Raw genomic sequence first — 16,230 nt, forward strand, 5'->3', positions numbered from 1 at the left:
GGAAAATTGTTTGGAAATGTATGGGAAAGTAGGGAACTTTTTTTGTCCTTGTAGGGTAAACCGAACATTTTCCGTGGCAACATTGACTTAATTTTCTTAAATATGCAACTGCGGTTTATCTCCCAGACCTATATGTTACCCCACAAATGCTTATGATTACTAATTCTGTAATGGTGGTTTAGGGTATGATAAAGTCGGCCCCGCCCGACTTTCTACTTTACTTACTTGTTTTTTAATTAAAATATTAAAATTTTGTATCATTGACTTAATTAACTAAATGTATCATTTAATTTATTAATTGAAAAAAATGTCAACTTCAATTAACTTTTTAATTGTAAATATTTTGGTGACATTTTTTCTGTGTATAGCCCCCGTATAAATTGATCAACAAAATTTGACTTTTAGAGTCGAATGGAAGAAAAAATTTCATCCAATCCGGGTAAAATTTGGCCTTCTAATTAGCATGCGTCGCCAAAAATGTCTGAGTCAGTTTTGTAATGTCCGTCCGCCCGTCTGTTGGAATCGCGCTAACTTCCTAACGAAACAGGATATCGACCTGAAACTTGTCATTGATGTAGGTCGCATGGTATTGCAAGTGGGTAATATCGGACCACGTAATTTCCCCTCTGAGGGGAAACCATGGCGAAGGGTACATAAGATTCGGACTGGTCGAACTTACGACTTTAAATACTTGTTTTTTTTTTTTTTTTTAATTTCCTATAGCTCTAACAAAATCATCGGGTATATTTAGGCTATATCTAAAATTGATTCACCCTTTGGCTCATAGTTCAAAAATAATATTTTCCTCTAGGAGTTGATCATATTACTTCTATGTTTTCTTGTTTTAAAAAACATAAAATTGCATGTACCAAATTTCATTAGAATCGGTTAATAATTGCGATCGGAATTTTGCTAACAACAAATGCATGGACAGACAAACGGAGGTCATTATGGGCTAGATCGCCCCAAGAGGCGATTCTAACTCGATCGGTAAATATTTTTTGGGGCTTAAAACTAATATTTCTTGTAGGTCTCTATTTTGCAGATCAATGCTATTATACCCTGGCCACTATGTGGTTTGGGGAAAAATTAATAGTTGGGATATTATTCCTACATTACATTATTGTTATATTAAGTGAATATTACATCAACCCTATCAAACAATGGCAATGCAAATTCATATTTTCACATATTCCATACGTAAAATTATTTCAGAAATGTGGGTATGCTGCAATTTTGGCCTGCGCACTGATTACCTATACTTAATTAAAATTTCTTCGAAATAATTTTGGTGTAAATGTTTATGGGAATCCCATACGAATATTAAGATATTTCTTGATGGGCGAATGCTGCAATTTCCATTCTATGGTGTTGAGATAATAATATGGAGTAAGGAGGACAGAAAAATATGTAGAGTAAGAAGTGATGGTTGCTGGTGATTAACCATTAGTGAAAATTCTATTATAACCATCACACAAGAAGCAATGCTAATTTAGTTTATAGTGATCAGTGGTAAATCATTTGGACAAATGATCCGTAAAAAACAAGTATATAGGCAGTAAGTTCGGCCAGGCCGAAACTTATGTACCCTCCACCATGGATTGCGTAGAAACTTCTTCTAAACACTGCCATCCACAATCGAATTACTTGAGTTGCGGTAATGCTTGCCGATGGCAAGGTATCTTAAAACCTCCTAACACCGTCTTCTAAATTGTAAGTAAGTCCATACGTTGCCCATCAAAAAATACCGATTAAATACGTTTACAATTCAGTTTGACAAAATTTTCTATAGAAATAAAATTTTGAAAAAATTTTCTATAGAAATAAAATTTTCACAAAATTTTCTATAGAAATAAAATTTTCACAAAATTTTCTATAAAAAATAAAGTTTTGACAAAATTTTCTATAGAAAATGCAATTTTAACAAAATTTTCTATAGAAATAAAATTTTAACAAAATTTTCTATAGAAATAAAATTTTAACAAAATTTTCTATAGAAATAAAATTTTGACAAAATTTTCTATAGAAATAAAATATTGGCTCGAGTGGCAACCATGATTATGAACTGATATGGACCAATTTTTGTGTGATTGGAGATCGGCTATATACAACTATAGACCGATATGGACCAATTTTGGTATGGTTGTTAGCGGCCATATACTAATGCCACGTTCCAAATTTGAACCGGAGCGGATGAATTTTGCTGCTCCAAGAGGCTCCGGAGGTCAAATCTGGAGAATGGTTTATATGGGGGCTATATATAACTATGCACCAATGTGGACCAATTTTTGCATGGTTGTTAGAGTCCATATACTCACACCATGTTCCAAATTTGAACCGGATCGGATGAATTTGCTCCTCCTAGAGGCTCCGGAGGTCACATCTGGAGAACGGGGGCTATATATAATTATGAACCGATGAGGACTAATTTTTGCATGGTTGTTAACGATCATATGCTGACACCATGTACCAAATTTCAGCCGGATCGAATGAAATTTGCTTCTCTTAGAGGCTCCGCAAACCAAATCAGGGGATCGGTTTATATGGGGGCTATATATGTATAATTATGCACCGATGTGGACCACTTTCTGCATAGTTGTTAGAGACCATATACTAACCATATCAGCCGGATCGGATGAAATTTGTTTCTTTTAGAGGCTCCGCAAGCCAAATCTGGGGATCGGTTTATATGGGGGCTATATATAATTATGGACCTATGTGGACCAATTTTTGCATGGTTGTTAGAGACCATGTGCTAACACCATGTACCAAATTTCAGCCGGATCGGATTAAACTTGCTTCTCTTAGAGGCTCCGAAAGCCAAATCGCGGGATCGGTTTATATGGGGGCTATATATAATTACGAACCGATGTGGACATATTTTTGCATGGTTGTTGGAGACCATATACTAACACCATGTACCAAATTTCGGATGAAATTTTCTTCTCTTTGAGGCTCCGCAAGCCAAATCTGGGGAACGGTTTATATGAGAGCTATATATAATTATGAACCGATGTGGATTTGCATGGTTGTTAGAGACCATATACTAACTAACGCCGAATCGGAAGAAATTTGCTTCTCTTAGAGCAATCGCAAGCCAAATTTGGGGGTCCGTTTATATGGGGGCTATACGTAAAAGTGGACCGATATGGCCCATTTGCAATACCATCCGACCTACATCAATAACAACTACTTGTGCCAAGTTTCAAGTCGATAGCTTGTTTCGTTCGGAAGTTAGCGTGATTTCAACAGACAGACGGACGGACATGCTCAGATCGACTCTGAATTTCACCACGACCCAAAATATATATACTTTATGCGGTCTTAGAGCAATATTTCGATGTGTTACAAACGGAATGACAAAGTTAATATACCCCCATCCTATGGTGGAGGGTATAAAAACGGACAAAAGGGAACCCTCCCCCCACCTTCGCTCCACTCCGACCAGATATCGGACTATCACGTACCCTATATTAATTTCACAACTAGTCAATGGTCCCTATGAATTCTATCGAAGTAAATCGACAAAGTTTATTTCAATTTTCCCCTTCCCCAACCAGATATCGAAAAATCATATACTAATTTAAAAATCATGTATAAATTTAATCACCTCCTCCCACGTTCCCTGTAAATTTCAAGTAGATCGGAGATGTTTAAATTTTGTTCTATTGTTGTAAAGGGACGGCACTTTCCCCGATACAATATCGACAAACACCGCAGTGAATAGCACCCCTAACCTTCCCTGAAAATTCTTGAAACTTTCTTTCAAATGTGGGACAAGGAAGGTTGCCTCTTCGTTCATAACCTTCCCCCACTGCCTTTGTAAATTTCAAAACAACTTAAAAATTTCTTTTTTTTTTTGCAGATTTAGAGGAGGACCTCCTCCCCGACCAAATATCGAAAATTTATATAGCGTATCTTTTGTAAACGTCCCAGAAAATGTCAAGCAAATTATAAGCCTAAAGGGGCGGCCTCTCTTCCGTCCAAATATCACAACATCAGATATCAACTATTAATATCGTAACCTCTCTCCAGTTCTCTATAAATTTCAAGTAACTCGGTAAAGTTTAATTGTTTCTCTGTATCCACTTAAGAGAAGCGGATGTCTCCCTATGCGCTTTTATTTTTATTAAAAAATCAGGAACCTGATATAAATTTCATAACATCACCCATTTTTTCCGTAAAATTTCAGTTGGGGGAGTTTAGGTTAGGTGGTAGCCCGATGTATCAGGCTCACTTAGACTATTCAGTCCATTGTGATACCACATTGGTGAACTTCTCTCTTATCACTGAGTTCTGCCCGATTCCATGTTAAGTTCACTGACAAGGTACCTCCTTTTATAGCCGAGTCCTAATGGCGTTCCACATTGCAGTGAAACTACTTAGAGAAGCTTTGAAACCCTCTGAAATGTCACCAGCATTACTGAGGTGGGATAATCCACCGCTGACAAACTTTTTGCTGTTCGGTCGAAGCTGGAATCGAACCCACGACCTTGTGTATCTAAGGCGGGCATGCTAACCATTGCACCACGGTGGCTAAACTCGGGGGAGTTTAGTTTTGTTTTCACTGTACTCAAAAAAAAAAAAAAGTCGTGCAAAGTGGTGGTCCCCCTCCCCGACCAAATATCGAAGAATAATGTAGCGGATTTTTGTCTAGATGCCAACCCCAACATTCAATGAAAGTTTCAAGCAAATCGCATAATTTTGTTCCAAGTTTCAAAAAGTGTGGCAAGGGGGAGGTCCCCCTCCCCGTCCACATACGAAATCATCAGGTACCCCATATTAATTCCATAACCTCACCGCATGTTCTCTGTAAATCTCAGATAATTTAGAGAATTTTAGTTTTTTCATTGTATTTAAAAAAAGTCGAACAAAGGGGAGGACCCCCACCGAAATATAAAATAGCGGATCTTTGTCTAGATGCCAACCCCAACCTTCAATGAAAATTTCAAGCAAATCGGTCAACTTTGGTCCAATTTTCAAAAAGTCCGACAAAGGGGAGGTCCCCCTCCGCGACCAGGTGTCAAAGAATTAGGTACCCTATATTCACCACATGAACGCCCCCTACGATCTCTGAAAGTTTCAAGTAAATCGGTTCGGCCGTTTCGGAGCCAACTCGGAACATACAAACAAATAAACAAACACACAAAAAATTTTTTTTCTGATTCAATCACGAAATTAATTGATCCAGTTAATTTTTTAATTGAAATATCTTCAATCACAGAAATGATAGTATCAAGTAAAAAATTAATTGATCCAATTAAAAAATTAATTGATCCAATTAAAAAAATAATTGATCCAATTAAAAAATTAATTAATACTATTAATTTGTGTGATTGATTTTTATTTCAATTAAAACATTTGTTGATTCAATTAAATTTTTAATTGAATATTTGCATAAAACTCAATTAAGACTTTAATTGGAAAATATTTCGTGAAATTTTTTCTGTGAACATAGATTGAATTTTATACATATAGAAGATAGAAGATAAATAAAATTAATAATATTCCAATACTTTTTATGTCAAGATTAATTCTGAAATATTTGGCAACCCCGTAAACTACTCTGGGAGCAAGATGAACCCATTACATGGTTTGCGTTACCATTCTGTGAACATAAATTCCAATTATAGTTTTGAACATCATATACTTCCACTTAAAAATAATGTGATAAAAATTTGTGTTCCAAACATATAATTTTTACAGCGAAATGTATGAAAAACAGTTTTTTTTTTGTCCGTGCGGGAGGGATGTTAACAATTCTCTGAAATTATTTTATTATTTTTTCCCCAATTTTTGACCTCCTTGCAATATAGTAGAAACTGAGAATCTAAATGTTTGCCCCACTGTGTTCTAATGATTACTATGATCATTGTCATAATTGGTCATAGCCTAATATTCAGATATTCATTTTCGTAGCCATAAGAACTAGGAATTCATATTTGAATATGCAATGACACCACCATAACACCCACTCATTAACGTATTCCCCCCTACAATGAAACCATACATAGTCATCCTAATGAAATGCACCATTTGGCCAAGCACAACTATGCAATCTAATGCCATATAGAGAGTGAGAGAGAGAAGTGAGAGAGAGTGGTGATTAGGCGAGTACATCCCATAACGAATATTATCGTTCACAACTACTTATTGGTGGGACCTCCATCTGGTATTTGATGCCAGAGCATTTTGTTGCCGATGCTTGGTTTTTGAAATTTTGTTCTTTGTTGCTTTTGTTGTTGTTGTTGTTTTCGCAATGCATCCTTTTGACTTTGTAGGATCCATCAACAAAACCAGCAACATCAGCATCATGCGACAACGCAAACCGACACCAACACCACCACCACCATCATCATTATAATCATCATCACGTGGTACGTACCAGTATTGCCACAGACAATACACAGATCTCCATATTTATGCATATGCATGAGATGTCACTTACAAGTGTTGGGCGACGTTAGTTTGTCTGTCCATATATCTGTCTAGTTTTGGTTATCTGACCACCCATATATCTCCTTTTGTTGAATAGTTGCTTGCCGCTTTGTCGTGGTCATTATTCGAAATTGTAAATTTGAGTGGTCACAAAGTGTCACCACATGTTGATGTTAATTTATCAAAGACATTTCTAAGCAATTCTTTAATTAATCCATATGGGAGTTAAATGATTTTACAAATCAAAGACAAATCGTAATAGGCAAGTATTTTATTACAGTTTTTTTTACATTTGAACGAAAGTATTATTCCATCTTGGAAAAAGAAACTTTAAGCAAATTAAGAAATTCTTTAAGAATATAGAGACCCTAGATAAAAGATTACAAATAGGGATTGTATACGGATAAGGAACCAGAGAAAGAACATGATCAACACAAACATGTTTCAAGAGCAAAATGTAATTTTTGTCACAATTTTTTTTTTGTTTTTTTGTGAAAATTTTGTCAAAATTTTATTTCTATAGAACATTTTGTCAACATTTCATTTCTATTGAAAAATTTGTCAAAATTTTATTTATATAGAAAATTTTCTTAAAATCTTATTTATATAGAAAATTGTCTTAAAATCTTGTTTATATAGAAAATTTTCTCAAAATCTTGTTTATATAGAAAATTTTCTCAAAATCTTATTTCTACAGAAAATTTGGTCAAAATTTTATTCCTATAGAAACTTTTTCATCGAATTTTTTTTTTCTTTAGACAATTATGTCACAATTTTATTTCTAAAGAAAACTTTATCAAAATTTTGTTTGTGTATAAAATTTTGTCCATAATTTTATTTCCATCGAAAAATTTGTCAAAATGTTATTTCAATAGAAAATTGTGGTAAAATTTTAGTCCCATAGAAAATTTTGGTAAAATTTTATTTTACAGAAATTTTTGTAATTACTAATTCCACAGAAAATTTTGTCAAAATCTTAATTTTATAGAAAATTTTATTTCAATAGAAAATTTTTATCAAAATTTTATTTCTATAGAAATGTTGTCAAAATTTTATTTCTTTAGAAAATTTTGTCAACTTTTCTATTTCTTTAGAGAATTTTGTCAAATTTTTATTTCCATAGAAAATTTTACCAAAATTGTATTTCTATAAAAAGTTTTGTCAAAATTTTATTTCTATAGAAAATTTTGTCAAAATTTTAGACTGGAAATTTTGTCAAAATGTTATTTCTATAGGAAATTTTGTCAAAATTTTATTTCTGTACGAAATTTTGTAAAAGTTTTATTTCTATAGCAAATTTTGTCAAAGTTTTATTTCTATAGAAAATTTTGTCAAAACTTTATTTCTGTAGAAAATTTTGTCACAATGTTTATTTCTAAAAAAAATTCTGTTAAGATTTTATTTCTATCGAAAATTTTGTCAAAATTTTATTTCAATAGAAAATTTTGTCAAAATTTTATTTCTGTAGAAAATTTTGTCAAAATTTTATTTCTGTAGAAAATTTTGTCAAAATTTTAGATTAGAAATTTTTTCAAAATGTTATTTCTATAGGAAATTTTGTCAAAATTTTATTTCTGTACGAAATCTTGTAAAAGTTTTATTTCTATAGCAAAATTTTCCAAAATCTTATTTATTTAGAAAATTTTGTCAAAACTTTATTTCTGTAGGAAATTTTGTCAAAATTTTATTTCTGTACGAAATCTTGTAAAAGTTTTATTTCTATAGCAAATTTTGTCAAAATCTTATTTATTTAGAAAATTTTGTCAAAACTTTATTTCTGTAGAAAATTTTGTCAAAATTTTATTTCTAAAGGAAATATTGTTAAGATTTTATTTCTATCGAAAATTTTGTGAACATTTCATTTCTATAGAAAAATTTGTCAAAATTTTATTTATATAGAAAATTTTCTTAAAGTCTTATTTATATAGAAAATTGTCTTAAAATCTTGTTTATATAGAAAATTTTCTCAAAATCTTGTTTCTACAGAAAATTTTGTTAAAATCTTATTTCTATAGAATCTTTTTCATCCAAATTTCATTTCTCTAGACAATTTTGTCACAATTTTATTTCTAAAGAAAACTTTGTCAAAATTTTGTTTGTGTATAAAAATTTGTTCATAATTTAATTTCCATCGAAAAATTCGTCAAAATGTTATTTCAATAGCAAATTGTGGTAAAATTTTAGTTCAATAGAAAATTTTGGTAAAATTTTAGTTCAATAGAAAATTTTGGTAAAATTTTATTTTATAGAAAATTTTGTAATAACTAATCCCACCGCAAATTTTGTCAAAATCGCAATTTTACAGAAAATTTTAGCAAAATTAATAAAATTTATAGAAAATTTTATTTCAATAGAAAATTTTTATCAAAATTTTATTTCTATAGAAAATGTTGTCAAAATTTTATTTCTTTAGAAAATTTTGTCAAATTTTTATTTTTTTTTAGAAAATTTTGTCAAATTTTTATTTCCATAGAAAATTTTACCAAAATTTTATTTCTATAAAAAGTTTTGTAAAAATTTTATTTCTATAGAAAATTTTGTCAAAATTTTAAACTGGAAATTTTGTCAAAATGTTATTTCTATAGGAAATTTTGTCAAAATTTTATTTCTGTACGAAATTTTGTAAAAGTTTTATTTCTATATCAAATTTTGTCAAAGTTTTATTTCTATAGAAAATTTTGTCAAAACTTTATTTCTGTAGAAAATTTTGTCACAATGTTTATTTCTAAAAAAATTCTGTTAAGATTTTATTTCTATCGAAAATTTTGTCAAAATTTTATTTCAATAGAAAATTTTGTCAAAATTTTATTTCTATAGAAAATTTTGTCAAAATTTTATTTCTGTAGAAAATTTTGTCAAAATTTTAGATTAGAAATTTTTTCAAAATGTTATTTCTATAGGAAATTTTGTCAAAATTTTATTTCTGTATGAAGTCTTGTAAAAGTTTTATTTCTATAGCAAATTTTTCCAAAATCTTATTTATTTAGAAAATTTTGTCAAAACTTTATTTCTGTAGGAAATTTTGTCAAAATTTTATTTCTGTACGAAATCTTGTAAAAGTTTTATTTCTATAGCAAATTTTGTCAAAATCTTATTTATTTAGAAAATTTTGTCAAAACTTTATTTCTGTAGAAAATTTTGTCAAAATTTTATTTCTAAAGGAAATATTGTTAAGATTTTATTTCTATCGAAAATTTTGTCAAAATTTTATTTATATAGAAAATTTTCTTAAAGTCTTATTTATATAGAAAATTGTCTTAAAATCTTGTTTATATAGAAAATTTTCTCAAAATCTTGTTTCTACAGAAAATTTTGTTAAAATCTTATTTCTATAGAATCTTTTTCATCCAAATTTCATTTCTATAGACAATTTTGTCACAATTTTATTTCTAAAGAAAACTTTGTCAAAATTTTGTTTGTGTATAAAAATTTGTTCATAATTTAATTTCCATCGAAAAATTCGTCAAAATGTTATTTCAATAGAAAATTGTGGTAAAATTTTAGTTCAATAGAACATTTTGGTAAAATTTTAGTTCAATAGAAAATTTTGGTAAAATTTTATTTTATAGAAAATTTTGTAATAACTAATCCCACCGCAAATTTTGTCAAAATCGCAATTTTACAGAAAATTTTAGCAAAATTAATAAAATTTATAGAAAATTTTATTTCAATAGAAAATTTTTATCAAAATTTTATTTCTATAGAAAATGTTGTCAAAATTTTATTTCTTTAGAAAATTTTGTCAAATTTTTATTTTTTTAGAAAATTTTACCAAAATTTTATTTCTATAAAAAGTTTTGTAAAAATTTTATTTCTATAGAAAATTTTGTCAAAATTTTATTTCTATAGAAAATATTGTCAAAATTTTAGACTGGAAATTTTGTCAAAATTTTATTTCTGTACGAAATTTTGTAAATGTTTTATTTCTATAGCCAATTTTGTCAAAATTTTATTTATTTAGAAAATTTTGTCAAAACTTTATTTCTGCAGAAAATTTTGTCACAATTTTATTTCTAACGAAAATTCTGTTAAAATTTTATTTCTATCGAAAATTTTGTCAAAATTTTATTTCTATCGAAAATTTTGTCACAATTTTATTTCTATAGAAAACTTTGGCAAAATCTTATTTATATAGAAAATTGTTTCGAAATCTTGTTTATATAGAAAATTTTCTCAAAATCTTATTTCTACAGAAAATTTTGTCAAAATCTTATTCCTATAGAAACTTTTTCATCAATTTTTTTTCTATAGACAATTTTGTCACAATTTTATTTCTAAAGAAAATTTTGTCAAAATTTTGTTCATAATTTTATTTCTATAGAAAAATTCATCAAAATGTTATTCAATAGAAAATTGCGGTAAAATTTTAGTTCCATAGAAAATTTTGGTAAAATTTTATTTTATAGAAAATTTTCTGAAAACTAATTCCACAGAAAATTTTGTCAAAATCTTAATTTTAAAGAAAATTTTATCGAAATTAATAAAATTTATAGAAAATTTTATTTCAAAAGAAAATTTTTATCAGTAGTTTATTTCTATAGAAAATGTTGTCAAAATTTTATTTCTTTAGAAAATTTTGTCAAATTTTTTATTTCTTTAGAGAATTTTGTCAGATTTTTATTTCGATAGAAAATTTTACCAACATTTTATTTCTATAAAAAGTTTTGTCAAAATTTTACTTCTATAGAAAATTTTGTCAAAATTTTATTTCTATAGAAAATTTTGTCAAAATTTTAGATTGGAAATTTTGTCAAAATGTTAGTTCTATAGGAAATTTTGTCTAAAATTAAAAGTTTTATTTCTATAGCAAATTTTGTCAAAATCTTATTTATTTAGAAAATTTCGTCAAAATCTAATTTATTTAGAAAATTTTGTCAAAACTTTATTTCTGTAGGAAATTTTGTTAAAATTTTATTTCTAAAGAAAATTCTGTTAAGATTTTAGTTCTATCGAAAATTTTGTCAAAATTTTATTTCTATAGAAAATTTTGTCAAAATTGTATTTCTATAAAAAATTTTGTCAAAATTTTATTTCCGTAGAAAATTTTGTCAAAAATTTTTAACAAAACATTTATTTCTATAGAAAATTTTGTCAAAATTTTATTTCTGAAGATTTTTTTTTTTCAAAATTTTATTTCTATAGAAAATTTTGTCAAAATTTTATTTCTATAGAAAATTTTGTCAATTTTTTTCTGTAGAAAACTTTGTCAAACTTTTATTTCTATAGATTTTTTTTAACTTTTATTTCTATAGAAAATGTTGTCAAAATTGTATTTCCATAGAAAATTTTGTCAAAATTTTATTTCTATAGAAAATTTTGTATTTCTATAAAAAAATTTGTCAAAATTGTATTTCTATAAAAAAATGTTGTCAAAATTGTATTTCTATAAAAAATTTTGTCAAAATTTTATTTCCATAGAAAATTTTGTCTAAAATTTTTATCTATAGAAAATTTGGTCAAAAATTTATTTCTATAGAAAATTTTGTCAAAATGTTATTTCTGAAGATTTTTTTTTTTCAAAATATTATTCCTATAGAAAATGTTCGCAAAATTTTATTTCTATAGAAAATTTTCGCAAAATTTTATTTCTATAGAAAATTTTGTAAAATGTTTATTTCTGTAGAATGCCGAATATAATCGCGAAAATATCCTAAAAACAGTATTGAAGCGCTGGGCGGATACAAATTTCGATCGCAGATCGTGGACAATAGGACTCAGTATTATCACACTCATAAGAAGAAGTGAGGTTCCCCGCCTCATTCTACCACACACTGGCCATCAAAATCTCCGGATCTCAATCCATTGGACTTTTGTTTCTGGAAAATTTTGGAGAGTAAGGTTGTTACAAAATAATATTAAAGTGTCGATCTGGGGGCTTTGCGAGTAATGGTTCAAAATATGACATAGCCACTTTTGTGCAGTGCAGTGTTGGCTTCGTTGATCGACTGAAGGCTATAATTCGTGCCAAAGGTTACCAATAGGAACCAAACTAAGCTGAGTCTTCAATTTGATATTGTTTCCGATATTTTTTGCTTTGCAATAATTACAAAAATAGCGCTGAATATTTGAATCCTTCCATACCCTTTATATATGGCTTTCCACAATAACCAAATCCCTAATGACCCGTCCATGCATTGTAATCACTGACTTTGACCGAGTTGAAGGGTCAAGATACGCAGTTATTCAAGTTTAAATTAGAATTCATCAATGGTCCAGTCTGACGCCCAGGCGCCCATTGGTCTATTTGGAGTAAAACTTTTCATGATTATTTTTCCAATTTTGTTCTTCTGCCAACATCAAACATTAAACATTCCTTTACGAAATTTTTTTCCACACTAAGATTTCCTTTTGGGCTTTTTTTTCTTGTGCCATAGCATAAAAAAAAATAAAACTTTTTATGTCCATTTAATAGTTCAGCAATAAAAAGGCAAAACTTTACCATCAAACTTTAACCCTTCAATTTGGTACGTGCTGCGGTAAACTTAATGTCGTATTTTGCTTTTTTTTCTAGTGCTTAACCTGAAAGATAGACAATCCTTATGACGTTTTTATTTGAAGGCCAACCATCCAACCAACCAACAACAGTAGAAGTCAACTAGCAAATGCAGTTAAACCATTGAAATATTTCATTCTAATTGAATCTTAAAAATTCCCCAAACACAAACAAAAAAGCAACTCAAATTGAAACAAGTTTTGCTGGTCATAAAATGTGATCATAGAAATTGTAAAAAAAAAATCCCCTTAGTAAAAGAAAACATGACCAAAGGCAAAAAAACCCGAAAAAGTTAGATGAAAATATTTTTATATTCAAGGCAGAAGGTCATTAGAAAGGACTAAAGGTCAACATAAAATGCAGACGTTAAGCAAACATTAGACGAATAGAAAGTAAGAATGAGTTGAGAGTTCCTAAAAAGGGATTTAAAAAATTCAAAGGGCAATAAAACTATCATAAAATTACGAAAGGCATGCATACGCCATGCGTGGTATGTTAATGCAGTATGAACAGAAACATTCTTCTAAGGTATTGAATCGGAGAAAGTTTCGTCCGACAAAGCCATCACACGATGCACGAAAGTGGCACCGTGGTAGATTGGCCCACTCTCGACGAAGTGTCGTCTTGAGATGATTAGAAATTTTGTATTTTTAAGTGCCAACCTTACACTTTAAAATTTTGACAAAAATTTGCTATAGAAATAAAATTCTAATAAAATTTTCTATAGAAATAAAATAGTTGCTATAGAAATAAAATTCTAATAAAATTTTCTATAGAAATAAAATTTTGAAAAAATTTTCTATAGAAATAAAATTTTGAAAAAATTTTCTATAGAAATAAAATTGTGACAAAATTTTCTATAGGAATGAAATTTTGACAAAATTTTCTATAGAAATACAATTTTGAAAAAATTTTCTATAGAATTAAAATTTTGACAAAATTTTCTATAGAATTACAATTTTGACAAAATTTCCTATAGAAATAAAATTTTGACAAAATTTTCTATAGAAATAAAATTTTGACAACATTTTCTATAGAAATAAAATTTTGTCAAAATTTTCTATAGAAATGGAATAAAGTGTTGACAAAATTTTTATAAAATTAAAATTTTGATAAAGTTTTCTATAGAAATAATATCTTCAGAAAAATTTCCATAGACAAAAATTTGATGTGGTATCCCTCTTTCCCAGTGTACCTATAAATCTAGCGATAAAGACGATTAAAGAACAAGTATATATGGCCGTAAGTTCGGCCAGGCCGAATCTTATGTATCCTCCACCATGGATAGCGTAGAAACTTATACGAAAGACTGTCATCCAGAATCGAATTACTTGGGTTGTGGTATCTTAAAACTTCTTAACATCGTTTTCTAAATTGTGAGTTAGTCCATACGTGGTATATATTAGACAAAAAAGATATGTATGGGTAAGTCTACAAATAATTACGAATCGACATGGAATTATGGAATTATGAACTTGATATGGATCAATTTTTGTGTGATGGGGGCTATATAGAATTATGAACATGATATGAACCAATTTTTGTGTGATTGGGGATCGACTTATCTGAGGGCTGTATGTAACTATATGTTAGACCGATATGGACCTAATTAGGCATGGTTATTAACGGTCATATACAAGCACAATGTACCAAATTTCAACTCGGATGAAATTTGCTCCTCCAAGAGGCTCCAAAACCTTAAATCGGGATCGGTTTATATGGGGGCTATATATGATTATGGACTGATATGGACCACTTTTGGCATGGTTGTTAAATATCATATACTACCACCACGTACAAAATTTCAACCAGATCGGATGAATTTTGCTTCTCCAAAAGGCACCGGAGGTCAAATCTGGGGATCGTTTTATATGGGGGTTATATATAATTATGGACTGATATGAACCAATTCCGGCATGGTTGTTGGATACCATATACTAACATCACGTACCAAATTTCAAACGAATCGGATGAATTTTGCTCTTCCAAGGGGCTCCGGAGGTCAAATCTGGGGATCGGTTTATATGGGGGCTGTATATAATTATGGACCGATTTCGACCAATTTTTGCATGGGTGTTTGAGGCCATATATTAACACCACGTACCAAATATCAACTGAATCAGATGAATTTTGGTCTTCTAAGAGGCTCCGGAGGTCAAATCTGATGATCGGTTCATATAGGGGCTATATATAATTACTGACCGATATGGACGAATTTTCGCATGGCTATTAGAGACCATATACTAACACCACGTACCAAATTTCAGCCGGATCGGATGAAATTTGCTTCTCTTAGAGGCTTCGAAAGCCAAATCTGGGGATCGGTTTATATGGGGTAATTATGGACCGATGTGGACCCTTTTTGCACGGTTTTAGAGACCATATACGTACACCATGTACCAAATTTCAGCCGGATCGGATCGAATTTGCTTCTCTTAGAGGGTCTGCAAGCCAAATTTGGGGGTCCGTTTATATGGGGGCTATACGTAAAAGTGGACCGATATGGCCCATTTGCAATACCATTCGACCTACATCAATAACAACTACTTGTGCCAAGTTTCAAGTCGATAGCTTGTTTCGTTCGGAAGTTAGCGTGATTTCAACAGACGGACGGACGGACGGACGGACATGCTTAGATCGACTCCGAGTTTCACCACGACCCAGAATATATATACTTTATGGGGTCTTAGAGCAATATTTCGATGTGTTACAAACGGAATGACAAAGTTAATATACCCCCATCCTAGGGTGGAGGGTATAAAAATGGACTAAGGTTGGCTGATAAGTCCCCGGTCTGACACATAGATGGCGTCGCTAGTATTAAATGTATATTATTTTTATATAGTACAAACCTTCAAATGATGTGTGTCAAAATTTGACGTCTGTAAGTCAATTAATTTGTGAGATAGAGCGTCTTTTGTGAAGCAACTTTTGTTATTGTGAAAAAAATGAACAGAAGAAATTTCGTGTTTTGATAAAATACTGTTTTCTGAAGGGAAAAAGTACGGTGGAATCAAAAACTTGACTTGATAATGAGTTTTCGGACTCTGCCCCAGGGAAATCAACAATAATTGATTGGTATGCAAAATTCAAGCGTGGTGCAATGAGCACGGAGGACGGTGAACGCAGTGGACGCCCGAAAGAGGTGGTTTCCGACGAAAACATCAAAAAAATCCACTAAATGATTTTGAATGACCGTAAAATGAAGTTGATCGAGATAGCAGAGGCCGTGAAGATATCAAAAGAACGTGTTGGTGATACCATTCATCAATATTTGGATATGCGGAAGCTCTGTGCAA

The sequence above is a fragment of the Haematobia irritans genome, chromosome 2 (genome assembly GCF_050003625.1).
Source record: "Haematobia irritans isolate KBUSLIRL chromosome 2, ASM5000362v1, whole genome shotgun sequence".
NCBI lineage: Eukaryota > Metazoa > Arthropoda > Insecta > Diptera > Muscidae > Haematobia > Haematobia irritans.